This window comes from Nomascus leucogenys, chromosome 16 (assembly GCF_006542625.1).
Source record: "Nomascus leucogenys isolate Asia chromosome 16, Asia_NLE_v1, whole genome shotgun sequence".
Lineage (NCBI taxonomy): Eukaryota > Metazoa > Chordata > Mammalia > Primates > Hylobatidae > Nomascus > Nomascus leucogenys.
Window position 1 is genome coordinate 57,491,823 of NC_044396.1, and position 27,454 is coordinate 57,519,276.

The window sequence follows — 27,454 nt, forward strand, 5'->3', positions numbered from 1 at the left end:
TCAACCCCCACTTATGAGTGAGAACATGCAGTGTTTGGTTTTCTGTTCCTGTGTTAGTTTGCTGAGAATGATGGTTTCTACCTTCATCCTTGTCCCTGGATGAAAGTTCGTGTCCTTCATGAAAGGACATGAACTCATCCTTTTTTTATGGCCACATAGTATTCCATGATGTATATGTGCCACATTTTCTTTATCCAGTTTTTTTGATCACCAATCACAGCTTTAACGTCACCTCATTCTTCTTGATTGATAGTTAAGAATTTTTAAGATACCCAATCAGAGAATTTGAGTAAGATACCCAAACCAGAGAACTCTTTGTTTCTGACAACATCCAATCCAGAGCAAAGTCCTGCTTTTGTGAACTCTCCCCTAAAACACCTAACACAAATTCAAATCATATAAGTTATGGCAGACACATTCTTACTGAGATTCCCCACAGTTCCCTAATTGCAGTGGGTCAGGAAACAGACATTTGTCCAATAACAGATCTGATCCAGGTGGTTTTTGACTGAAGGTCTTTAATAATATTAATAGCTTAAAGACTATCAAGTGTGCTAAAATGTAAATGTTTTTGCATATATATATATAATATACATAATATATATATATTATATTATATTCTATACGAATATTTTCCCCAAAGATAGCCTCTGGAAAGCAGCAAAAGTTTGAGCTAGAGAACAACTGAAGCTTCAAGTATATACATAATTGTGGTTTTTTTGATCAGCCAATATTACCATTATATGGTACATTTTCCTAGACTACTTTTGAAAGACTACACTGTCAACATGATATAGCCTATAAGTTGAAGTTCTAAACATTCTTTCTATGGATTGGTAGACTTTCTGTTAAGTGGTTTGCCATAAATTCAAACATATCTGAAGGACTAATAAACCACTACTGAAGGACTTGCTAAAAACAATATATTCAAGATTCAAAATTTATTTGTCCAAAACACCTGCTCCTGACCTCCCACAAGATAAGCTATTTAGAGACGGTTGAAATTTTTATAATATTATACTTTGGATGAATACAGGCTTAATGATTCATCTGTTATTCTTCCAATTTGAATAGTTGACAAATTATACTTTTATTATTTCTATCTGGTCAACAGTATGGTTTCCTGACACCATCTTTCTGTGTATGCAATGCACTCTAGAGAGTACTTAAGCTTTTTTAAAAAAATCATAAGTTATTCATTAGTAAACTTACAGGGAATTAAATAATGTTTGGGTTAAAATTGCAAAACACAGTTAATCCTGTATGTCTAATATGATGCTTTATTGCATTTTCAATATAGATTATTAGGAAATATTAAACTATAGAACAGTTTTTTTATTAAACACTTTTGTCAATATTATTTTCTTATTCCATGTTAAAAGTTTACCTTCACTGGGAAGAATATTAAAGATAAAATAGAAAATGTTATTTTACCCTTTACAGTGCAGTGGTATATAGCGTTTGCATATATGCCTACCAGACTTCAAAATGGGAAATGGAAATGAAGACATTCTAGAGAAGTTTTCTAGAATGGGGGAAGAAAGTCTAGCTTCTACATTTGGGGAATGGCTTGAAATATTTGTGATTTTATGATGGAAAGACTAAGTAAAGAGGAAGGTTGGACATAACTTACTTGGCAAAACTTAGGAATTTGGAAATGGGTAGTTCCCCTAAAACCTGACAAAGGAATATTGGAATTTAGAAATAATTATAGTACTTCAAGGAGTATAAAGGAAGTATTGATGGATAATATTTGTGCCTCATCTTTGAAGCTTTGGTGACGATGATGATGATGAGTGGAACATTAAAGGTGCAGAATATAGTAAATGATCTTTGGAAATCTAATATCTAGTTATGGAGATTATGCTGAAACATAATCATATAATTAAGTAGAAATATATATTTAAATGAATATGTATTTGATGGAAGGGGAAATAGGTGGTTAAGAAGACAGGAATAAGGGTAGGCTAGAATAGTCAGGAAAAATATCATGACTGGGGTTGGGCTTCGCCTGAGCTTTAAAGAACAGACAGGATTGTAAGAGATGAAGAAAATGCGAAGGACATTTAGGCTGTATGGTCATCAATATATGCTGCTCCTCATCATCAAAGTTAATAAACATATTAGCATACGTTTTCTCCAGGATATTTCACTAAGCACTGTTGGGGATAGAGTAAGCACCTATCCATGAGGCATTTACAGATTGACTGGATGCTTGTTGAATTTACTTAGCAGACCTTTCTAAAGGGCTTCTAGTCATAGAAAGCATACAGAGTTACAGTCAAAAATTGGTCAGCATGACTGTCCAGCAGCAGAATTCTTGGTCCAATGACAAATAAATCTTACGTGGTGTATTCTTTTGTTCTTATGTTTTAATATATTTATGTAAAAAAAGAATGTGATTTCAAATAACCCTCTCAGTCCTACTTTTCTCATATCTGAAATAAAGGTGTTAAAGAACTGGATCTTTGAAGGCCCGTGTGGACTTGTAATTGCATAGTTCTTTGTCCTGAGTTTATCAGCGTACAACATATAACATGAAAGATTTACCTAATACATCTTAGTCTTAGTGGTGCGAAGTATATGAAAATAGAGTGTTGTTCATATATATTGTTGCATGCTATTTTAGCCTTGTTTACAGCTTAAAAAATAGTTCAAATTGACCATTGGAATAGACCACTTGGAGCTCCTGCTGGATCAGCCAGCACCAAGTTGTGCCCACTATTCAGAATTTTGAAAAAACAAAGTATCACTATATTATCTCATTTTTAAAAATCTGCATAATTCTTATGTTGCTCTTCAGTCTTTCCATTTCTCTGTTTTCTTTCAAATCTGCATAGGTATTAATATAAAGAGAAGAAAGCTTCAAATATGGATCTCATCACACTAGACAACTACGGAATTCCATTAACTGAAGTATGCTTAGGAAATATGCTATAATCAATTTTATGTGGTAGGATATGTTGGAGAATGTTAGATCAGTGTTAGCTCACTCACTGTAGACACAATCCCGTGGACACCTTGACTCCCCCATTCCCCATTCTGCCAGCCCTCCACATTCATTGTCTTAGGGATGGAATCACACAACAGAAACACTGAGAGAGAAAAGATGCCAATTCTTGTCTTTTGAGTTGCACAAGCCAAGACCACAGCATAGATGAGTTTGTGAAGAAGATATGATGACCCACGCAAAGCTCCCCTCAACTTTGCCACTGAGATAAAAGTAAGAATTCTCCTGATGGAAGAGAAGTGATGAGTGCATAAATGACAATCTCTAAAAAGAGTGTGAGTCACCCTTTCTTCCCCTCAGTTAATCCCAGGAGGTGGATTATCCATAGAGTTCCCAGTAGGCTCATTAATAGGATACCACATGGGAACTGTGTTTTTTCTCTGAGGTGGGGCCAGGGAAATCAGTAAGACCACAGAGACAGATGGGCCTAAGGCAGACTTATTGCCTTTCCTGATCCCATCACATTGTGAGAGAAGCAAACTGATCTCCACGTACTCAAGGGTGTGCAATAGATGGGAATAAACATTAACCCGTTTGGAGCAGGAGCTTTGACAAGAAGAAAGAGGAAATTCAAAGGAATGCTAAGGGGGACTGATGACACTAAGGACCAGATGCCTTCTCACTGAGCTCCTCCAAGTCCTTCCCAATGTCAGCCACTAAATATGTTCTCTGGAACTTAGACAAAACCCTGAATTGATGAAGTTTCTGTCACCTGGGAAATAGATTCCTGAAAAATAAATTTAGATATTCAGTAATCCATATAACAGCAAAAATGAATACAGTGCTCACTGTGTCCCAAACACTACCCTAAGCACTTCATGTGTAGTGACTAATGAAAGTCTCACACAGCCATATGAGAAAGTTATTGTCATTATTACCTCTGTTTTATAATGATTAAACTGAGACCTAGAGAGGTCTTGCCCAATGTTTCACAGCTCAGAAGTTACAAAGCCAGGATTCAAATCTAGGCAGTCTGTAACAGACTATACGAGACCACTTCTCAAAGAGGTTTAAAATAATAAAACAACACCTCTGGCACAACTGAGTCTGTGGCCCTTGTTTTACATGCCTCATGCATATTTTGGAGGAATCTTGTGCAAAGCCATCTTTGACATTCGTTTCTGCATGGACTCTGGGCAGGTTGTGGAGGATGCTGCTTATTATATAATACAGAGTGCTTTCTGGAAGACCATGGACATTATTTCTCTCTATTCTTAGTAGTGGAAATATTTGGGCTTCTCTTGAGCAACTACTTTATTTGTATTTTGTAGAAAAATTAACTATTTCATCTCATTTCTCTGTTTTCATTGGCCGGTATGTAGCTTAGAGACAAACGTCAAGCTAGCTATTGCCAAGTCACTAGAAATTCATGGCCTGTGTTGTGTGTGCTCACTGTACTGCTCTATCCCAACTTTCCCTTTGCTTTGCTTCTTACCTATTTTAATTTACTTTATCTGTCAGTAATGTACATATCTTAGTGAAACACCTTAAATCCTTTCTGAGAAAGGCAGGTTGTAAATACATGCAAATATTATTTTTCTTTGCTTCCAAACTACATCACTCTTAGATCTCTCTTGGTCAGCAGAAGGACCCCAGTGATTACTTTATAGCAGTAATGTCATTCCTTCATTGGCACATTTTATCCATAGAGGACAGAGAGGATAAGCTGTGACGGACACAGTGTGCTTCCTATTCCCTCCTCTCTATTCTTGAGCTGAAGGTGCAGGGGTGAAAAGAAATGTTGGCACATAGGGAAGAATGGTGTAGTGGCTAAGTATATGGGTTCTGAGGTCAGAACTGGCTCATATTCCAGTTCTGCAGCCCACCTCCATGTGACCTTGAGCAAGTTACTTCTCTGTGCCTCAGTTCCCTCATCTATAACACAGAGCTGAAACAGTTACCCCCATTCATGTAGTTATTGTGAATATTAAATAAATTAATGTAAGTAAACATTTAGTGTTTTCCAATAGGTGCTCAGTAAAATGGCCAGTAAATGGAGGCAGGAGCACTAGAGAATTAGAAAAAGTCTTTTGAACTGTAGTAAAACAAATAGAATATTCTTGATATAACTCATGAAGAGCCCAACCAAAAGTAGGGTATTTTTTAAAGGTAGAGATTGTTTTTGCTATACTTAATATGTGTCATTTTGTTTTATTCTTCCCGAAGCTAAAGCACACATTTTTAATTTTTTTACATATTCTTTTAAGCATCAGAATTATAAGGCAAGAAAGGATCTATGTTAATGAGCACTGGCCACACTAGTAATCCTGTGTCCGGAATTGGTGGGTTCTTGGTCTCATTGACTTCAAGAATGAAGCCGTGGACCCTCGCAGTGAGTGTTACAGCTCTTAAGGTGGCGCGTCTGGAGTTTGTTCCTTCTGATATTTGGATGTGTTTGGTCTTCTGGTGGGTTCATGGTCTCGCTGGCTCAGGAGTGAAGCTGCAGACTTTCGTGGTGAGTGTTACAACTCATAAAGGCAGTGTGGACCCAAAGAGTGAGCAGCAGCAAGATTTATTGCAAAGATCAAAAGAAAAAAGCTTCCACGGTGTGGAAAGGGACCGTAGCGGGTTGCCACTGCTGGCTGGGGCAGCCTGCTTTTATTCTCTTATCTGGCCCCACCCATATCCTGCTGATTGGTCCATTTTACAGAGAGCCAATTGGTCCATTTAACAGAGAGCTGATTGGTCCGTTTTGACAGGGTGCTGATTGGTACATTTACAATCCCTGAGCTAGAACAAGGGGAAGATGGAGAACAAAAGTTCTCCATGTCCGCACTAGATTAGCTAGATACAGAGTGTTGACACAAAAGTTCACCATGTCCCCACCAGAGTAGCTAGATACAGAGTGTCGATTGGTGCATTCACAAACCCTGAGCTAGACACAGGGTGCTGATTGGAGTATTTACAAACCTTGAGCTAGATACGAAGTGCTGATTGGTGTATTTACAATCTCTTAGCTAGACATAAAGGTTCTTCAAGTCTCCACCAGAGTAGCTAGATACAGAGTGTCGATCAGTGCACTCACAAACCCTGAGCTAGACACAGGGTACTGATTGGTGTGTTTACAAACCTTGAGCTAGATATAGAGTGCGGATTGGTGTGTTTACAATCCCTTAGCTAGACATAAAGGTTCTCCAAGTCCCCACCAGACTCAGCCCAGCTGGCTTCACCCAGTGGATCCCAAACCGGGTCGCAGGTGGAGCTGCCTACCAGTCCTGTGCTGTGCGCCCTCGCTCCTCAGCCCTTGGGTGGTCGATGGGACCGGGCGCTGTGGAGCAGGTGGCGCTGCTGATTGGGGAGGCTTGGGCTGCGCAGGAACCCACAGCGTGGGGGAGGCTCGGGCATGGCGGGCTGCAGGTCCCAAGCCCTGCCCGGCGGGGAGGCAGCTAAGGCTGGGCGGGAGGTCGAGCACAGCAGCTGCTAGCCCAGGTGCTAAGCCCCTCACTGCCTGGGGCTGGCGGGGCGGCTGGCTGGCTGCTCTGAGTGCAGGGCCCGCGGAGCCCACGCCCACCTGGAACTGGTGCTGGTCCGTAAGTGCGCGCGCAGCCCTGGTTCCCGCCCGCGCCTCTCCTTCCACACCTCACCTCAAGCTGAGAGAGCTGGCTCCGGCTTCGGCCAGCCCAGGAAGGGGCTCCACCGTGCAGCGGCGGGCTGAAGGGCTCCTCAAGTGCCCCCAAAGTGGGAGCCCAGGCAGAAGAGGACCCCAGAGCGAGCAAGAGCTGCGAGCACTGCCAGCACGCTGTCACCTCTCAATCCCACTCAAACTGTGTTTAAAGAGCATCAGAGAAAAAAAGACAACCTGTATTCGCCCTGGAAAAACTAATGTAAGAAATATTTTCTCTTTCAAGAATTTTTTCTCATGCAATAAGAAATTCCCATAAAATGCTTGTTAAGATTTTACTTCCAGTCTTAGAAATATGTGAACCTATAAATATATTTGAGAGCACAAAATTAATTCAAGACATCTTTCAAGAAACTATTGAACTGATAAAAGATAGGATATGTGATGAATACTCCTGCCTTTAAGGTAGCTAAAAGCTGGTAAAGACAGACATATAACTGAATATTGCATGCCAAAATATGCAAACACGTGCATATGAATGTGCACACACACACAACTGCAGTACTGTGAAATCAGTGGCAACATAGAGATTTTCCTGGGGGAACAACTCATACCATTAGTGACAGTAAAAAAGGAAAGAGAAGAAGAAATGGAGAGCAAAGGGAAAAGGAGATGGGGTTGGGGGAGGGAGAGAGAAAGAGGAGGGAAATAGAGGGAGAACACACAACATGGGAGACATCATAATAAAAATGACTTGCAGTATAAGTCGTGAAAGATGAGAAGGTATTTGCAGTTGTTAGCATGTGGGGTGGGAGGATTCCAGGTTAGAGAATGGAGTCTGTAAGAGAATAGAAGCCTTCTGGGGGGTGATGGGCATGGCACAGCATGGCAGTCAAAAATGCAGTAAGCTCTGACTACATGCGGGCAGTAGAAAACCACTGAGGAATTCCCGGCATTGGGACAAACAATGGGATTTACGTTTTAGAAAGGCAGCATTGGAGAATATGCCTTGAAAGGGAGTGAGGATGGAGGAAGAACAGTTGCTGTGGTCCTGGCTTCTGCCAGGTGATTCTCCTGTTTTATTTCTTTAGCTCAGGGAAGATAACAGCTTCCTGCTGTTGCTAATATCCGGGTTGCATTGCTGTCCTCTTCCAACCTGTGTGCCCAGTTCCCTGAAATAAATTCCTTCTAGTTAAGAACTCAGAACTCTTTCTGTTTGGAGGTTAGACTTTCACTGATACACTGTAGCAATAGTCCAGAGAAGAGGTGTTAATGGCCCTATGGAAAGGAGAGAAAGTGCACATACAGAGGAGAGAGCTAATTTAGAAAACAAAACCACAGAATTTAATGGCGTGTGTGTGTGTGTGTGTGTGTGTGTGTGTAGGCATGAGGGGAGAGACGAATAGATACTCTGACTCTTCTGGATGGCCTACTTTGAACAGTGATGTGATTTAAAGAAACAAGCAATGAGGGAAGAGCAAAGGATTGTAGGAGAAGGCCTAAGGCAACCATAGGACACTCAGACATGTCTAGTAAACAGATGGATGTTGGAATCTGTAGCATCCATAATTGAAATCTATTAGCATATAGTAGGAGTTTAACAGTATTTAAGATCTTAGAAGATCACTAGAAAAAGCATATATAATGAAAAGGGACCAATGACACAACTTTCTGGAAGCACTCATATAAAGGGTTAAATGGACAAAGAGGAAAATCAGAGGGGGAAATAGTGTCACAAAAGCCAAGACCTTTAATAAAGATGAATAGTCAAAAAATGCTAGAATGGGTTCATTCTCTATGCCTACTCAAATGTCATTGACCATTTAAGGGTAGATCCAAAGTTGCTTTTTCTCTTCAAAATAACATTCTGCTACATTGTTATTCTCATATTACAATGAAGAGATTGGGAACCAGAGAGAGAGAAAATCAGTTTTCTAATTTTACCCAGCTGGTATATGGGGAAACTAGAATTTCAACCCAGTTCTGACTAATTTCTATAGTCTGTGGTGCTTTGTAAATGGTCATCAATGCCAGGCTAACAAATCTCTATGTATTTATATAGTAATGAGAAAGCTTGAGTCAAGGTAAGACCTGATCATAGCTATGTCTAAGAAGAATAATCTAAAAGCAGCATGTAGTGGGGATTTGAAAAGATAGATCCAGGAAAAAGGAAGGGCAGTTATTAGACCTCTAGATAAGGAGAAATGAGAGCCTTATTTAGGGTGCAGTTTGTCAGATTTAGGAAAAGTAACAGTAAAACTCAAAATGCCCATTTAAATATGAATTTCTGAATTTTTGGTTTAAGTACGTCCCTTGTAATATCTGGTATTTATGTATATTAAAATCATGCTATTTATTTTAAATTTGTATTTAACTAGTCTCCTGTATTTTATCTGGTAGCCTAAAATACTGTATTGTAATTCTGACACTAACAACCTATAGTTTGTGTAGACTCTGTAGGTTGAGGCAAAGACCCCAGTAAGATTGTTTTTGTCAGATACCAATCTGAAACTCAGAGGTTCCCAGGCCAACTGCACTTCTGACTAACAGGCGACAAATTTGGTGTTTCCTATGACTCCCTTAGGTTGATATGATACTTCACTAGATTAATTCACATAACTCAGCAAAAGGGTATACTTATGACAATACTTTTATTATAAACAATAAAAAAGCAGAACCTCCTAAATGAAGACATACATAGAGCAAGGTCTAGCAGGGTTTCAAAGTAGAGCTTTCGTGTATTCTCACAAACTCGGAATGCATCATTCTGGATGTGCTCACTAACCAGGAAGCTCACCCAAGACTCAGTATACAGCAACTTTGTTGGTGTTTCTTTACATAAGCATGATTGATTGACTCTTTGGCAACATGACTGAACTCGATCTCCACTCCCCCATTTCCTCCTCTACAGTGAGGGGCCCACTTTGAAAGACAGAGACATTCCTATCACTTGAGAAATTCCAAGGGCTTTGGATTCCTGTCCAGGACAAAGACCAGATAAATTCTTTATTATACAACACAACCTTAATATACTCATGGTAATGAAAATGGAGAGACAGATGAGGAAGGAATTATACCAGGGAGGAGTCTAAATTGTTGGTAGTATTAACATTCTAGCTTAAATTGATCGTATTTAAATTGATCCTAGATTGGAAATATGTAAGAAACTGCAGACTGAGATGAAGGAGATAATAGAGATAATGAGCTAATTTTAGATTCCTGGAGTTGAAGATATTGATGAAACACTTACGTGAATGCAGGATAAAAGTATAAAAATGCATATCTAGGGTTTAGAAGAATCTTCAGAATTACATACTGAGAGTCAAGACTCCATAGCATAAATGTGATTGCTGTGGCTTAGCAGGCATACCTCATTTTATTGTGTCTCACTTTATTGTGCTTTGCAGATATTGCATTTTATACAAATGGAAGTTTTGTGGAGCTATGCAACAAAAGCAAATCTTTCGGTATGGTACCATTTTTCCACCAGTGTGCACTCACTTCATGTCCCTGTGTCACATTTTGGTAATTCTCACAATATATTGGACTTTCCCCAGAACTTAAAGTATAATAAATAAATAGTGCATATACCTTAGTGTAAAAACAGTTTATTTAACTGAAAATGCTAATGATCATCTGAGACTTCAGCAAGTCATGAATTGATGCTGATGGCTGCTGAGTGATCAGGGTGGTGGCTGATGAATGTGGAGGTGGCTGTGGTAATTTTTTAAAATAAGACAACAATGAAGTTTGTCACATTGATTAAGTCTTCCAGTCATGAAAGATTTCTCTGTAGCTTGCAATGGTGTTTGATAGTATTTTATCTACTGTAGAACTTTCAGAATTAGAGTCAGTCCTCACAGACCCTACTTATGCTTCATCAATAATGTCTATAAAATATTCTAAATCCTTTGTCATTTCAACAATTCACAACATGTGTACCAGAAGTAGATTCTATCTCTAGCAACTACTTTTTCGTGCTCATCTTTAAGAAACAAATTCTCATGTGTTGAAGTTTGTCATGAGATTTGCAGCAATTCAGTCACATCTTCAGGATCTACTTTTAATTCTAGTTGTCTTGCTATTTCCAGCCCATCTGTAGTTACTTTCTCAGCTAAAGTCTTGAACTCCTCCAAGTCATCCATAAGAGTTGGAATCAACTTCTTCCAAACTCCTGTTAATGTTAATATTTTGACTTCCTCCCATGAATCATGAATTCTTAATGGTATCTAGAAAGGTGAATCCTTTACAGAAGCTTTTCAAATTACTTTGCTCAGGTCCATCCATCACAGGAATCACTGTCTATGGCAGCTATAGCCGTATAAAATGTATTCCTTAATAAGACTTGAAAGCCAAACTTTACAGAATGGATTTTTGTTAGCAAGCATGAAAACAATGTAGGTTTCCTTGTGTATCTCCATAAGAGCTCTTGGGTGATCAGGTGCACTGTCAATGAGCAGTAATATTTTGAAAGGAATTTTTTTTCTGAGCAGTAGGTCTCAACAGAGGGCTTGAAATACCAATCTGGCTTTGAAGTTAACCCAATCTACTCTTCAAAGTTTACCTTTTCTTTCACACAGAAAGGTTAACAAAATGGAGTTAAAGTCTGTGCTTTTATCTATTCATTTAAAACTTGTTATTTAATTACGAAATGGCTTACAACTAGTAATAATAAATTAATCTAAGTAATTATAGTTTTCAAATGGCTGAATGGGAAATACTTGCAGTGTATCTACGTAATCTCATGAAGACCATTGATAAAGCCACACTGTAGCACATATACTTGTAAAATGTCACCTTCCTTTGTCTAGTGTCCAACTACAATATGATAAAATTTAACAAATTTGCTAAGTGTCCACTATGTACCAAAACACTTTTCTGAATATTGTGAGCTGTACAAAAATAACTAACATATAATCTGATGGAGAGAAGAATACTTAAAAAACACCAAAACTTACGTTTTGGTCATTATAATTTTTGTCGAAACTACTTTACTATAATGTCACTAGTAGCATTAAATACTGCATAATTAGTAATCCAAATTAAACAGAGTATCAGTAGAGATGTCTTTGAAACATGCAAACAAGCAAATTGCTTCACCCCTTTGAACTTCATTTCTTAATCTATAAGTGAGAGATTGTACTAAATTCTATCTTTTTGCTTTTTCAGTTCTTTTAGTGCTTATAGTGTCAGATAATAGGTTTTATTACTTAAATCCAAGTCCTATTTGAAGCTTTAACACTTGGAATTATGTGTAAGGCTGTCTTTTCATTAGCATGTGGTTCAAAGGCATGGAATAATAACTGGAAGCCTGGTTTCTAGTTCTTGTTCTATGAAAAAAAGGTCAGAATCCCTCAGTGTTCTCATCTGTAAAATGAGGGGATTTTGTGATAAACTGTATGGTGCTTTCCATTCGTAACATCTGTAATTTTTTAAAGCCTCTAATATCCAGGTGAAGACCAATCTAATCAGTCTGATGTATAAAATATTTTAAAGAAATATTTTTATTGCTCTTTTTTTTTTTTTTTTGAGACAGAGTCTCGCTCTGTCGCCCAGGCTGGAGTGCAGTGGCACAATCTCGGCTCACTGCAAGCTCCGCCTCCCGGGTTCACGCCATTCTCCTGCCTCAGCCTCTCCGAGTAGCTGGGACTACAGGCGCCCGCCACCACGCCCGGCTGATTTTTTGTATTTTTTAGTAGAGACGGGGTTTCACCATGGTTTCGATCTCCTGACCTCGTGATCTGCCCACCTCGGCCTCCCAAAGTTCTGGGATTACAAGCGTGAGCCACCGTGCCCGGCCTTTTATTGCTCTTAAACCATGCCGTTGGAAGTGTGGCTGGTGTAGAAGACAGCCTAATAAAAATAGCTGAAGCATGTGCTGTACTGAAGAAATTATATTCTTCAGAATGTCTTCCTTCCTTCCTTCCTTCCTTCCCTCCCTCCCTCTCTCTCTTTCTTTTCCTTTCTTCTTCAGAATTTAAATATGGAATGTATCACTAAAATGGTTGTATCTCCAGGTTTTGAGAATACCTAAAAACAGGGTGTTCTCTTTAAAGGAATTAAAGATACTCATTTAGTATCTACACAACCACAGATAAACTCTTTTCAGAGCTTGGCCTTTTTCTTCCTGTATAACGCAAAGACAAATTTCAGCCAGAGCATGTTTATTATGATAACAAATCAGCCACGTTCTGTTATATGAGAGTAAGTTAATGTTGGCATAGTCTTGGGTGGGAGAAATTCATTTTGTGCAAGGAATATTTCGGTGAGATTTTTGACTGCATATGTTTATTTACCAGAGAGTTTGATTGTTGATTCCTAAACTGGAAATTAAATGTAACAGTGTAATTGTGGATGTTATGATAATTAAAATATCTTGGACTTTAGGTCAGAATTCTTATTCCTAACCACAATTTGGTAAGTTACCAATTTGACTATTGAAATTTTATAAAATTAGATCTAAAATATCTTTTTTTTTTTTTTTTTGAGATGGAGTCTCGCTCTGTCGCCCAGGCTGGAGTGCAGTGGCACGATCTCGGCTCACTGCAAGCTCTGCTTCCTGGGTTCACGCCCTTCTCCTGCCTCAGCCTCTCAAGTAGCTGAGACTACAGGCGGCCGCCACCATGCCTGGCTAATTTTTTGTATATTTAGTAGAGATGGGGTTTCACTGTGTTAGCCAGGATGGTCTCTATCTCCTGACCTAGTGATCCGCCGGCCTCGGCCTCCCAAAGAGCTGGGATTACAGGCGTGAGCCACCGCGCCCGGCCGTAGACCTAAATATTTCTAACTGCTGTTTCATATTGAGATGCTCCTGCAGGTGGGGAGTTTGGATGGGAGCAAATCAAACAGGGGCATCTCTAGGAGCTCCCTGCTGCCTTTGTTTAGGGAAGGGTATTTTATATAATATGTCTGTTTACTGACATGCTAACTCTATGGAATGTATCACTTTCCTCTTGCGTTGTTTATTTCAGCAGGAATATATTACTCTTTAGCTCAGTTTCAAAAAAAAGTTACTATCTTAGTAGTATCTGGAAATTGAAAGGTTTTAAAATGTTATTGAAAGTTCCCTTTTTTTTTTTTTTTGAGACGGAATCTTGCTCTGTCACCCAGGCTGGAGTGCAGTGGCGCAATCTCGGCTCACTGCAAGCTCCGCCTCCCGTGTTCACGCCATTCTCCTGCCTCAGCCTCTCTGAGTAGCTAGGACTACAGGCGCCCGCCACCACGCCCGGCTAATTTTTTGTATTTTTGGTAGAGACGGGGTTTCACCGTGGTCTCGATCTCCTGACCTCGTTATCTGCCCGCCTCGGCCTCCCAAAGTGCTGGGATTACACGCTGTATAGAATGTAATTCAGATGTTTCATATTCTGGGAGAGCTGAGTAGGTATAATGTATCGAACAAAAGTTTTAAACCAAAAAGCTCTCTCTTTTAGGATGCATATTATTATGCTATTTTGTAAAAGCCAGTACATCCCAAACTGAAGTGTGCATGAGCGGCTTCGAGTGTGGGCTCTGGCCACAGAATTCCCATTAGCATTAGCTTGGCACAGCTCCTTGTCTCACAGACAGTGAAGAACATGCCTTTTCCACCCTTGAGGCAATAAAATAAATTAAAGGGTGAGGCATTAAATGAGTTGAATTTTGAGTAGTATTTTTCATGCCTTCAACATTTTAAAATCAGTTTATCCTTATGAAGCAGCATTTGGAATCTTGAAACAAGGGATGCCTGTTTGTGCCAGTATGCAGGCTCCTTTGATTCTCTGGAATCGTGTATGTGTCAAACAGTCTTTTCTGGTCCTTTTCCCATTGTGGCTCCTGGGTAGTGTCTGTGACTAGAACTTTGTAATTTCAGTATAAAAGCACCGTGGAAGGTAAGACATCTTTAGTTTGTTTCTACTGGGTCTGGTCCAGGCTATTACAGTCTCTACGTATCTCCATGACACAGAAGCAAGAGTTTCTGCAAAGAATGTCCCCAGGGCCCTACCAAATCCTTCCTCTACAGAAGCTGCCATAGTTTGTCTATGTTCATTATGTTTATGCTGCCTCCAATTTTGCACTTTCTCTCAGTATTTCCTAAACAGTCCAGAGAGAATTCTTTTTATCTGAAATGAAAGTTTATTTTTGTTTTCATGGAATAAATGTATATCTTTAGTATTACCGTGTGTCCTCTCTAATTAGAAACCTTTTTCTTATATTCTTGTAAATAAGAAGGGGGTCATTTAATTCTTAGTGCGTTAGAACACTAACCCCAGAGATGGTATGATCCACATTTTATCTAATCCTCTTTAATCACAAAATAATGTGGGTCCTCACACACCACCTGAATCTGAAGGCTCTGGAACTCTAGAGGGAGTTTCCTAGCATAGCCACTTCCTCTTTCTAGATGTGTGATGTTTTATTTCAAGGGATCAAAATAAGCACACTTCTCCCATGTCGATCTGTCCCCTATTCCCCCCCATACAATGGTTTTATATAATTATTAATAAAGGTATTTCAAACATAATACATTGACATATTTTGAATACTTAAAGTATATCAGGCACCATGCTACATTCGTAACATAATTGGACACATGTAATTTATAACTTCTATGAGATAGTATCTTAGTTTTGCAGATGAGAAATGGAAACTCCGAATTTCTGAGACTTGCTCACAGTCAGACAGCTTGTCAAGGCTAGAATCAAGGTTTAAATGCAGGAAGGTCCGCCTTCTACTCTATCCTAGTTGTAGGCACGAGCCAGTCATTGTTTTCCAAGTGATACTTCGTATTACGACTTCTGAGACTAATGATTCAAAGGGTCTCTTAATTGCTTTTTGAGCTCCGTACCTTCAAGTATTTAAGCTTGTGATTTTTATTACATTTCCATCATTGCTGTGTCTTTTAATGTTATTTTTCCATTGTTTACAACTACCATATTTCTACATTTTACCATAGCCTCTCTGGTCATGCTCACTCATATCTCTCAGCACCAGTGTGTATCAAGTAAAGCTTGCCCATGATAGGAAACAAAGAAGGAACAAAAGACACAGGGGTGTGTGTTGAGGGGGGTGGCATTCACACAGCATATTCCTTAGATACATGTGAATATGCAAACATTGACTATAGGAGTGCTTCTCTGGTTATGCCTGTTGAAGAGTTTTTCTAGGCTGCCTGGCAAGAATGTGAGTAGTTTATGTTGGATAGAGTGTGAGTACCCGCCTTTCTCTGGCCTGGTGGGAGTGAACACTGTGTACCTATTCAGTGTGATTCTTTGACATGGGGAAGAGCTGGATTCCTATTTGTAACACATTTCTGCAGTAATATGTTCATGTTGTGTTTGTGGCTGTGGGAATGAAGAACAGGTTAAAGGCTCTTTGAAAGTAATACATGTTCAATATAGAAAAGGCCCTTTTTAGATAAAAGAAGTTAGGAATGAAGATTGGTTCAGACATCAGGAAAAGAGGTTCTTAATCTGCTGATTTGGTTAGAGCATAAATATCTTCCGTTCGTGCATGTTTATCACGCTTTACTTTTTATGTTGCATTTCAAGGACAACGAGGAAGACTCCTGACAACATTCACTTGCATTAGTATGGCCTTTTAGAGTCTAACAAAATAAAAATATTGCTGATCAAGAAAATAAAGCCAATAAGAACTAATTATTGTGTTTCAGTGGCTGTAAGAACATTGAACTTGTTCATATGATATAAAAAAATCCTTGTGCTCTGTGTTCAGTAATTTGTAGTATTAATTATGCGACTTTTATATATTGCCAGTAACATTATAACCAGGTAATTTTCCATTAAATGTTTCTGATTAAATGTAAATGTCGGTGTTAATTACATATTACTCAAGAAATAACACAAATGAAACTTCAAATAATGTATTTTTATCTTGATTTAAGCAACAAAAACACCACTCCTACAAACTCCGACCACCACTTCCAGCATCTACTCTGCTTCTGCCATTTCATTAGTTGTATTTTTCTCACACTACTCTTCCATCCCCCTCTATCATATCTTATCTCTTTCAGCTCCTCCCTTTTACCAGCATAGCAATCATCAATCTCAAGTATTGATGTCATAGTAAAGATATGCATCAAAATAAAAGATTACTAATATAAAATGGAACCGCTTTAATATGATTTCATGTACCAGATTTTATAATCACATAACTTAAGTAATATAACCTAATCTATAAATACCTAATAAATATTCTTGGAACCATAAGGATTAAAAAAATAAATTTTATCACCTTACAGCAAAGTAGTTTTGCTGTACTGCTTTTGTTGATCACTGTTTAAATTCATGTTTTTCAATGTATTTGTTCATGATTACTATTAATTTTAATGCTATAGCATAAGATGATGCTATTTGGTACTTCCTTTTTGTGGTTGTTTTTTCATGTTTAAAATTGTCTTCAAAATGATAGTGTTTAATAGAGCTACTGAGGAGCTTTTGCTCTTAGAGGTACGATAAATAGCCAACATTTTGTCCCCTGAAATATTGTTTCATAAGAGTAAAGATGTCTTCTTTGACAACTAAGTTTTATTAAAATTTCCTGTAGTTTGTTGTGCCATATACAAGACTTTTACTGGTGATACACGATATATAAACACAACAAATTGTGTTTGTTTCTCCAGACAGACTTGGTTTCCCCTACCGTTTCCCCTACCATGTAACTCCAACCGATATAACAGGAAAAAAAAATCAGATATGTGCATATACCACGGACAAATGAAGTGTAGTGACTACAAAGTACCTTTCAGCCATAATGAGAAGTTTAACCAGCTACATCAGATCCTCATGGGCCACAGATATTATTTGTTAACATACAAGGAAAACATAAGAGATGATAACCAAAAAATATCCACAGGTCAATTCATGTATTTTTTAAAAATTTATAACAAAAAAGACAAACTCAGCAAAAATATAGGATGTAAAGTCTATGCAAAGGAGCTCATAAACTTTACTTAGATTGTTCATTCATTCAGAATAATTAAGCTCAGTTCTAGCAAACTTGGTTTTTTGGTTTTATAATCTAAAGCGGATTAGAACTGACTATATAAGGATCATATTGTTAGTTTTTCATTTAATATATATTGAACACTTCTCTGTGTCATCAGCATTCCTCTGAAACAGATTTTGAAAAAAAAGATTGCATAGCACTCAGTGATATGGATTTACAGATTTGAAATCAACTTCCATTGCCATTTAGATTGTTTCCGATATCTCCCTTTTAGAACAGACATTGTGATGGATTTTGCTAATCGATGATTTTTGTCTTCTCCAATTATTTTTTAGAATGACAGTCCCCAACCTTTTTGGCACAGGGACTGGTTTCGTGGAAGACAATTTTTCCAGGAATGTTGGGGATAGGGGAATGGGTTTCAGAATAAAGCGGGTCTGCCTCACATCATCTGGCATTAGATTCTCATAAGGAGCATGCAGCCTAGATCCCTCACATGCTCAGTTCACAATAGGGTTCATGGTCTTGTGAGAATTTAAGGCTGCCACTGATCTGAGAGCAGGCAGAGCTCAGATAGTAATTACCGCTTCCCTGGCCCTCTTGTTACACCTGTTATATATGTATATGTATATATATACATATTGGTACATACGTATATGTATAATTGGTACATTATTCAGCAAATGTGTGGCACCACTTTGTGTAAGATAACCGATTTAGTTGGAGCCATCACAATAAAAACTGTGCTGAGATAGAGAGAGAGGATGGACTGGCTGAGGCAGTGACGCCTTCTGTGAGGAGCAGAGAGGACATTTGAGCTCAAACCTGAAGGACGAACTGAGTCAGCAGAAGTGGAGTGTTCCAGGCAGAGGGAAGAGCAAGTGTAGAGACCCTAAATTAGGAAAGAGCTCTGGGGTTGGAAGAATTAAAAGAGGGCTGATGTGCCAAGATCTCAGGGAGGAAGGGAGGAGTTTGAGTTTATCTCCAAGAAGTAGGGCCAACAGCCAACTGGTTCTTTTGTAGGAGTTTGTGGGCCATGATATAGATTTTGGACTTCATCCTACGTGTAGACAGAAGACATAAAAGCAGAGGAGTAATAAGATGTAATTTATATCCTGTGACAAGCAATGGATTGTAGGAGTGGTTGGAATGGGTTCCTGCAGATTAGAAAGCTGGTCACTGCATTAGCCCTGGTGAAAGGTAAAGGTGGCTCAAAATAGGGAAACAAGAAGTGGAGATGGTGAGAGGCAGTCAGGTTAGGTTATGTTTCGGAGGTAGAGCTTTTAAGGACATGATGGATTTGATGTGTGCCTGAAAGAAAGTGAAGGATCAATTACGACTTCTCACTTTGGGGCTTGAGAAAAGTGTGCATTTAATGGTTTAGTTGCTGTTGTTCCAACTAGATACAACTTCCATGAGGACAGGGACTTTTTCTCCTTTATTCACTATTCATACCCACTAGCACAAGGCATGCTAAGCTAGAGAGGAGGTGCCCCAAAATATTTCTGAGTAGTTATTATAAAGCATTAACCCATGATTTAAATTATTTGCTGAATACATTTCCCCTTAGGTTGTATTTTTTTATTTTTTGATAGTTTAATATTCAGAAGCCCTAACTATATTTAGATTTGTGATACTTTTTTTTTTGAGACGAAGTCTCGCTCTGTGTCCAGGCTGGAGTGCAGTGGCGCGATCTCGGCACACCGCAACCTGCGCCTCCCGGGTTCAAGTAATTCTCTTGCCTCAACCTCCCGAATAGCTGGGATTACAGGCATGCACCACTGCACCTGGCTAATTTTTCTTGTATTTTTAGTAGAGATGGTGTTTCACCATGTTGGCCAGGCTGGTCTTGAAATCCTGACCTCAGGTAATCCGCCCGTCTCGGCCTCCCAAAGTGCTAGGATTACAGGTGTGAGCCACTGCCCCTGGCCTTTGTGATGCATTTTTATTTTGATTTTTATATAAATTTATGTCTATTTATTTATTGCTTCGTGATTCGTTTGTTGTGTCTAAAATGTCACTCCCTGCTCAAAAGTTTAATAACTAATTTTGCTTCTTAGAGTTATTATTTTGTGTTTAATTCTTTAAAAAATATGAAATTTATTTTTTAAATGATACAAAATAAGAACTAAAATTGATTTTTTCTAACTTTATTGTTTATTAAATTCTTACAAATAGTAGTCTATTGCTAAATGTACTTGATGGTGTTTTCATTGTGTGATTTTCTCCAATGCTTGGAATATATGCACTTTTGGTATGTATTTAGGTATATATTTAGGTTGGACTGTAGTATTTATTTGCAACTCATGTAACTATTTATTCCTTACGTGCTTTAGAGGTGCACTTTAATAGGGTAGCCACTAGTCACATACAGATATTTAAATATAAATTAATTAAAATTAAACATAATTAAAAATTCTGTCTCTCAATCTCATTAGCCCTATTTTCAGTGCTCAACATTGACACTGGGGCTAAGTAGTACCCATATTAGACAATGCAGAATTATAGACTATTTCCATCAGCAAACAAAGTTCTCTTGGACAGTGCTGCTTTAGGGAAGTCTTTTTTTTTTTTTTTTAAAGTTTCTAAAAATTCCCCAAGGAATTTTAAAATTGAAGACCATGATATATTTACTTTGGGGATTATTGGTATCTTGATAATATTTGGTTTCTACTTCTAGGAATGTGTTATGCAGGCACATTCGTAAAACAGGCTCTTTATTTTCTCATTAAGTTTTGTGATTTTTTTTTCAATGCCATCTGTATTTTTGGTCAAGATTAATTCTAGGAGTTTTTTACTGTTTGAAATTATTTAATCATTAAATACAGACTTAATTTAATAATCGTTTAATGAGTTTTACATTCTGCAGTCATTTTTCAATTTTGGTATTCTACTTAAAATTTTTAAAATTGAACAAGTTTTTAAAAGTAATTTTGTGTTTTATGTATTTTCAAGTTTGTTAGTATAACATTCTGCTTGATGTTTAAAAAAAGTTTTATTGCCTTTTGCTCTTTAAATTGCATGTACTTGTATTTACCATTTTTTGTAATGAATTTTCAAAGTTTAAAAGATTTTTAAGATTTCCCCTACTTTTTCTAGAGAATCTCAGGGCCATCCTGCTCGGAGGCACTCTGAGACTTTAAGATGATTCTGTGTGTTCTTACCATGACCTGCCAGGTGCATTTCATCATTTGCCTTCAGGTCATCTTACTTGTTTTGCTTTGGAGTTTTACCACTTGTTTCGATGTGTCTCCTAGGTACTCTGAAGTTAGAAAACTGGTAATAGGGGGAGCTAGTATTTGAACCCCAAACTATCAAAACCATATCACTTACACTTTTTATGAAAAGGGGTACTTACACTTTTTTAAAAAGTTGTCTTTAAGAAAAATTTGATTTTAAAATTATATTTAATTTCCAATTACACTGCATTGTAATAACATTTGATTTTTAGAAACTATTGAGCTTTGGAATTCCTGTTGTTTCATCAGTGTTTGTAAGTAGTTTATGGAATCTTGTAAAGATTTGTTCCCTGTTTTTAGGAAACAGCATGGTAACACGTAATTTTGTGATGTAGGTGTTAATCATGAATTGTGTTCAAATTGTTTATATCCTTATTTTTTGTTTCCTCAATATGGCATTGTAGTAATAATTTGTTAATATTCACTCAATATAGTATTGCTGTTGGTGTATTTTAACCAAAGTACTATAATTTTCATTTGCTAATTTCTTAAATCTTATGTGATGCCAATATTGTCAGCCTTTCTATATTTTCCTTTTATGTTGACTTGTAAAATCTTGCCCATTGTTTCATTTGGAAGCATCTTTAACATGTTAAGATGTTTATCAAGTAAAAAATTAACGTGCTTTTTTATTCTAATCTTCAGTTTGTTCAATTAAATGTATTCTGTTCATCCTCTTAACTATTGCATTTTATTTTAGTGTTCCTAATGATTATACTTTAATTTTGTCTTTATTGAATGTATGATTAATTCTTGTTTTAGTGTCTTTAAACATGTGGAAGACAGGAATCCTATTCAATGGTATCTGAAAGTATTGCCCAATTGGTTTAAAAAATTTATTTTTATCTAATGATCAAAATCAAAATAATTTAACCCGTCTTTAAAGAGGAATAAAAATGGGATCCTTTGGCTTCTTTTCAGCCCCACTTCCCTATTCTCTATTAATCTAATCTGTGTTTACTAACCTTGGTAAAATTTAGTTCCTCTTTTAATATGTATTGTCTAATATTTTATTTTGTTAAATTAGTCCCAACAAGCATTTGGACTCATCAAAATCAAACTTTTGTTTGTAATTTGACATTTATAAAAAATTATCCTTTTATCTTTAGCTAGTTTGTGGTCCCTACAAATTACTTTTTAAGCACAGTTTTGCCATTCTTAATGGCTAATTATTTATCACTGTTGAGAGAACATCTTTTAATAAAGTCTGTAGAAATTATACCTTATGATGTAGTTTCTGAGAGCCAGAAGATTGGAGACTGCTTTGGTCAACATTACACATAAATTTCAGAGTTAACTGAATATCATGTTCTTTCATAACCTTTCCCTTGCAAAGTTATGCTAGCTTTCATTTCTTTTGTTGTTCTTTATTTTTTTCTTTGTAGGTGGTCTATTTTGGTAGAGTGCTAGTTTTGAGGATAGAAAGGTAGACTGGGGGATAGAAAGATGATTCTTTACTTTTGCTTTTCAAAAATATAACAAAGATAAACTTAGTGTTGATTTTGTTTTCCTTAATCTCAAATATGGGGACTTTCTTCAGGCCTGGAAATTCATAATTATATGTAAATCCATAGTGTTATATCTACTGCTAATTCACCATTTTCTATTTACTTAAATGTAAATAGAAATGTAGGATTATGTATTATTAGTGGGTCCAGCGCTATAAATCATCTTCTCTGGTTTTTCTTTACCACCTCTCATCTTTTTAATCTGTTGTTATTATTTTCTGCATTCTCATGCTGTTTGTCATTATTTGACATCAGCATCACTAATTCAATTTTTCTGCATTATCAAATATGCTGTATATTGTCTATCATTATACTTTTTATTTGGGCTATTGTGATTTTTATTGTAGTGGTTCTTATGTTTTGTTTATTTGAAAGAAGGGCTCCAAAAATCTTACTGAAAACATGAAGTAGATTTTTAAAAAATCATTTTATAAAGTAATTATTTTAAGGAGAAGAAAGTTGAGACTTATTTTTTTCAGTCATTAGCATGTTGTTTGTTCTATGTTCCACACTTTTCCTCCATCTAGAACTCCCAACTCCTAGGTGCACTTAACATATGCATTTTTAACAGAGATATAGCCTGGCTCTAAAGCAGAGGATTAATGGACTTTAGGATTTTTATGATCTCCTTCAGCTTTGTCTTGGTTGCCGGTTATTTCTCCTCCTTAGAGATGAAATGGTAAAGTTAGGATGATGCAGCATGCAGTGTCTAGCATGATTCCTGGCCAGGCACAGATAAATACTCAGTTCATGCTGTTTTCTCCTTACTGATAGTTCCTGGTAATATTTATGATCTCCCTGACATTGCAAACAGAACAAAATTGCCATACACTTGGAGGGCTAGTCATGCTAAGGGACTTTGATGGTTATTGGTGTTAAAACAACAACAACAACAACACATAGATTTGGCCCTAGGCCCTGGGTTCTTACTACAGGTAGTCAAAAATGAAACAGTTTAAAGGAGGTATCGAAATGATTGAAGAAGCTGAAGGACAAGTTGCTTCTTTCCAGAACGGAGAATATGTGTGCTCTTTCATCTTCTGTGTGCAGTACTTTTTCTTCAGCCAGTTCCAGGAGGATTTTTTAAGAGAGTGGCTTTGCGGCTTCATCCACTGGAACATATTGGAAGTGTACTGCTATATATTGTGGAAAATAGAATTTATTATCTAACCTATTTTAGAATTTTTTTCATTGGAACAGATTCATTCCTCTTTTTCCCTCTTTGTTTTAATTTATTTGAGATTTAGTGGTTGAGTTAGTGATCTGCCACATTCTATTTGATGTCTTATTACTTGATGATCCTGGATATAAAAGATGTTACTGTAAAGGAGAGGTTGCTTTTTTAAATTTTAACTCAGCACGTATGAATCTGAATTTTTCCTTATTGATTTTTTTTGTCAATCTGTGCAGTGCTTAGGTACTTTTACCAAATTTAAGACAACTCAGCTCACTTTGAGTCATGTTAAATAGTCAAATTAACTCTAACCTCCTCAGTGAAGGAACTTCTTTCCCAATTTTGCAACTTTCCCCAACATACATACACATACACTTTGAACTTTATTCTCCACTTCACATATTGCCTTTCAAAAGTTTGTGAAAGATTCAGTAGCTGTGTGTGGAATCCTGGTAGATTTCTTGAGAATATTTTAGATCCTGAACTCATTAACAGCTCATAAAAACATCAGATATACCTGCCCTTCCAATGTAACTCCCGATAACAGGCCACTTATTATATAGTAAAAACAAATCCAAAAGTACGGGTAATGATTTCCAGAACCTAATTTAGAGCTGCCTCATTTGTGCCACATTTAACCCTCCAAGAACTCTGGGAAGCATGATGAAATGGAACTCCCCCACAATTTCTTCATGAGCCCAGTCTCCATATGACACATGAATAATTGGCAAGTGCAATGAGTAAAATAAATAGTCAAATTGATATCATATGTCTGTTCACACGTGGAAACAAGGCTTCATAGGAAATAATGCTATAGAATTAGAGTCAAGTTTTCTATTGGGGGATATTCCAGAACCCCAGGTAGGACAAGGGTGTTCCTGAACAAAGTAGACATAAAATATGGAGGGAATAAAATGACCTCAGGGATTTGCTGATGTGAGATAATGGTCCACTCTTTTTTTAATTTATTTTATTTTATTATTATTATACTTTAAGTTTTAGGGTACATGTGCACAACGTGCAGGTTTGTTACATATGTATACATGTGCCATGTTGGTGTGCTGCACCCATTAACTCGTCATTTAGCATTAGGTATATCTCCTAATGCTATCCCTCCCCCCTCCCCCACTCCACAACAGTCCCCGGTGTGTGATGTTCCCCTTCCTGTGTCCATGTGTTCTCACTGTTCAATTCCCACCTATGAGTGAGAACATGCAGTGTTTGGGATTTTGTCCTCGCGATAGTTTGCTGAGAATGATGGTTTGCAGCTTCATTCATGTCCCTACAAAGGACATGAACTCATCACTTTTTATGGCTGCATAGTATTCCATGGTGTATATGTACCACATTTTCTTAATCCAGTTGTTTGCTATTGTGAATAGTGCTGCAATAAACATACGTGTGCATGTGTCTTTATAGCAGCATGTTTTGTAATCCTTTGGGTATATACCCAGTAATGGGATGGCTGGGTCAAATGGTATTTCTAGTTCTAGATCCCTGAGGAATCGCCACACTGACTTCCACGATGGTTGAACTAGTTTACAGTCCCACCAACAGTGTAAAAGTGTTCCTATTTCTCCACATCCTCTCCAGCATCTGTTGTTTCCTGACTTTTTAATGATTGCCATTCTGACTGGTGTGAGATGGTATCTCATTGTGGTTTTGATTTGCATTTCTCTGATGGCCAGTGATGATGAGCATTTTTTCATGCGTTTTTTTGGCTGCATAAATGTCTTCTTCTGAGAAGTGTCTGTTCGTATCCTTCGCCCACTTTTTGATGGGGTTGTTTGTTTTTTTCTTGTAAATGTGTTTGAGTTCATTGTAGATTCTGGATATTAGCCCTTTGTCAGATAAGTAGGTTACAAACATTTTCTCCCATTCTGTAGGTTGCCTGTTCACTCTGATGGTAGTTTCTTTTGCTGTGCAGGAGCTCTTTAGTTTAATTAGATCCAGTTGTCAATTTTGGCTTTTGTTGCCATTGCTTTTGGTGTTTTAGTTATGAAGTCCTTTAAACAAGCAATGGGGAAAGGATCCCCTATTTAATAAATGGCGCTGGGAAAACTGGCTAGCCATATGTAGAAAGCTGAAACTGGATCCCTTCCTTACACCTTTTACAAAAATTAATTCAAGATGTATTAAAGACTTACATGTTAGACTTAAAACCATAAATACCCTAGAAGAAAACCTAGGCAATACCATTCTGGATAATGGTCCACTCTTATTGTGACCCTCACACTGTTGAAGGAGGGTCATAACTCAGATCTGCTTCACTTGACCCTTCTCAGGTTTAGAAAACAAATTGGTGTGTCCCAATGTGGGATCTGTCTTAGAATAACCTGGATGGCAGACTGAAAGTGCTGATTCCTGGGTCCTATCCTAGAGCTGCTAAATTTTTGAGAGTGGGGCTTGAAAGGCTACCTTTTAATCAAACTTTTGGCATGAATATATTACACACTATAAAGTTAATATACATAGGGGAGGCCTAGAAGATACGACTAGGGATAAAGTAGTGAATGGCAGAGCCAATAGTAGGCACCATAATATTTTTCTAAAAATGCAGATGGAACCTGACTATGTTTTCATAAAACTCTTCTATACATTTTTGAGGCTTGAGCCAAACGTTAGCCTGACTGCAAGATAGAACAGTGGAATGAGGAAGGTGGTGTGGTGTGGTGTGCTGCTAGGCAACAGGTGAGTGAGTATTTCCTTCCTTTTTGCTATCAGAAAGCATAGGGCCACAGCTGGGGGTTGTGGGGTGGGAATCAGATTAAATGCTTTAATTTTTTTTTTGCATTTGCTGATAGGATTTACTTGTTTATATATTTATAAGACAAGAGTAAAATATTTCAAGTGTATCAAAACAGGGGATGGGTGGTGAAAGAATGATTTTCTAAACAGTGGCAGGGAAATAATAACTGAACTGGAAAAAGATTATTCACACATAAAAACCAATATATTTTACTTCATGCTATTTACACTATGCTGGTTGTAGCTATTAGTGGCTCAATGGCAAATCAGAATTACAACAAAGAACAGTAACAGAAACAAACCAAAAGCAAACTAAAGAAAAGATTAATTCATGTTTAAGGCAACTATTTGAAAATAGGAAAATGTTTCTTCTTAGATGTATTCGAGTTAAATGTATTTGTCTGTCTCTGAGGTCTTAGAAACCATGGATTTAAGAGCAACATGAATTAAATGTCCAGGAAGGTGCGAAATCCCCCATACTTGTTGCCAATGCACTGAAGGTTAAGTAAGTCCTGACAAATCTAATATTCTGGAATTATCTTAAGGAAAGGGATGTGCATTTTTTCGGTTCAAGTAAGAGAGAGCTATTGGTTGAGTAGCTGCTGATGAGAACCTTTCTGGGTCTTCATTAAGTAGAAGCTATTAAATTAACATTGAAATAAGAACTTTACAACTTATCCCCTTCAACAGATTTGGTAAATGCATTTTGACTCTTACAGTTTAAGGGAGAAAATGAAATTCGGTTCAATTGGAAAAGAAGCTACTAAGCCTGGTTTTCTTCCTGCATATGATGCCATATAGATGCTTATATCAGGAGTGCATAGGTATGTGTCTCAGGGAGGCTGGCACAGAGTTTATGATACAAGTATTGGAGTACTGCCAGAGGAGAGTTCATTTATGTGAGCTCTCCACCTTTTGGCTTACCCTATAACTTCTGCCTGTAAAGAGGCTTGCTTTTATTCTATTGTAGGCTTTGTTGTCAAAGGCAAGGGATATTTTCTTTTTAAGATAGCCCTTAGATGCTTCCTCCAGGTTGCGATTGCTTGAGCAGGGTGGGCAAGCTAGTTTTGTTATCACTGACACCCTACGCGCTCTCCTAATTCTCCAGAGAGTAAGTGTTCTTAAAAATATAGCTATATCGAGTGCCTCTGTGTCTTTAGACGCTCTTTTAATGTGCTAGTATAAAGTAAAAGTCTTTTTGAAGATATGTTTTATAGGGAAGTGCTTTTGGGAGCCTCTTGAGATGTTCACTGGTACTGAATCAAGGTA

At 37.5% G+C, this 27,454-nt stretch overlaps 1 protein-coding gene across 4 annotated transcripts in view; it reads left to right on the forward strand.

The window, feature by feature from the left end:
• ZFPM2 (zinc finger protein, FOG family member 2) overlaps positions 1-27,454 on the forward strand; it is a 480,290-nt gene that overhangs the window by 59,588 nt on the left and 393,248 nt on the right. The window contains exon 1 of one of the 4 annotated variants that reach the window (XM_030795004.1): positions 5-3,223. The exons of 2 other annotated variants lie outside the window; for them this stretch is intronic. The gene's annotated coding sequence lies outside the window, so the exon portion shown is untranslated. Of the gene's footprint in view, positions 1-4; positions 3,224-27,454 lie in introns of those variants that run through there. One more of the 4 variants, XM_030795005.1, reaches the window with a different exon arrangement.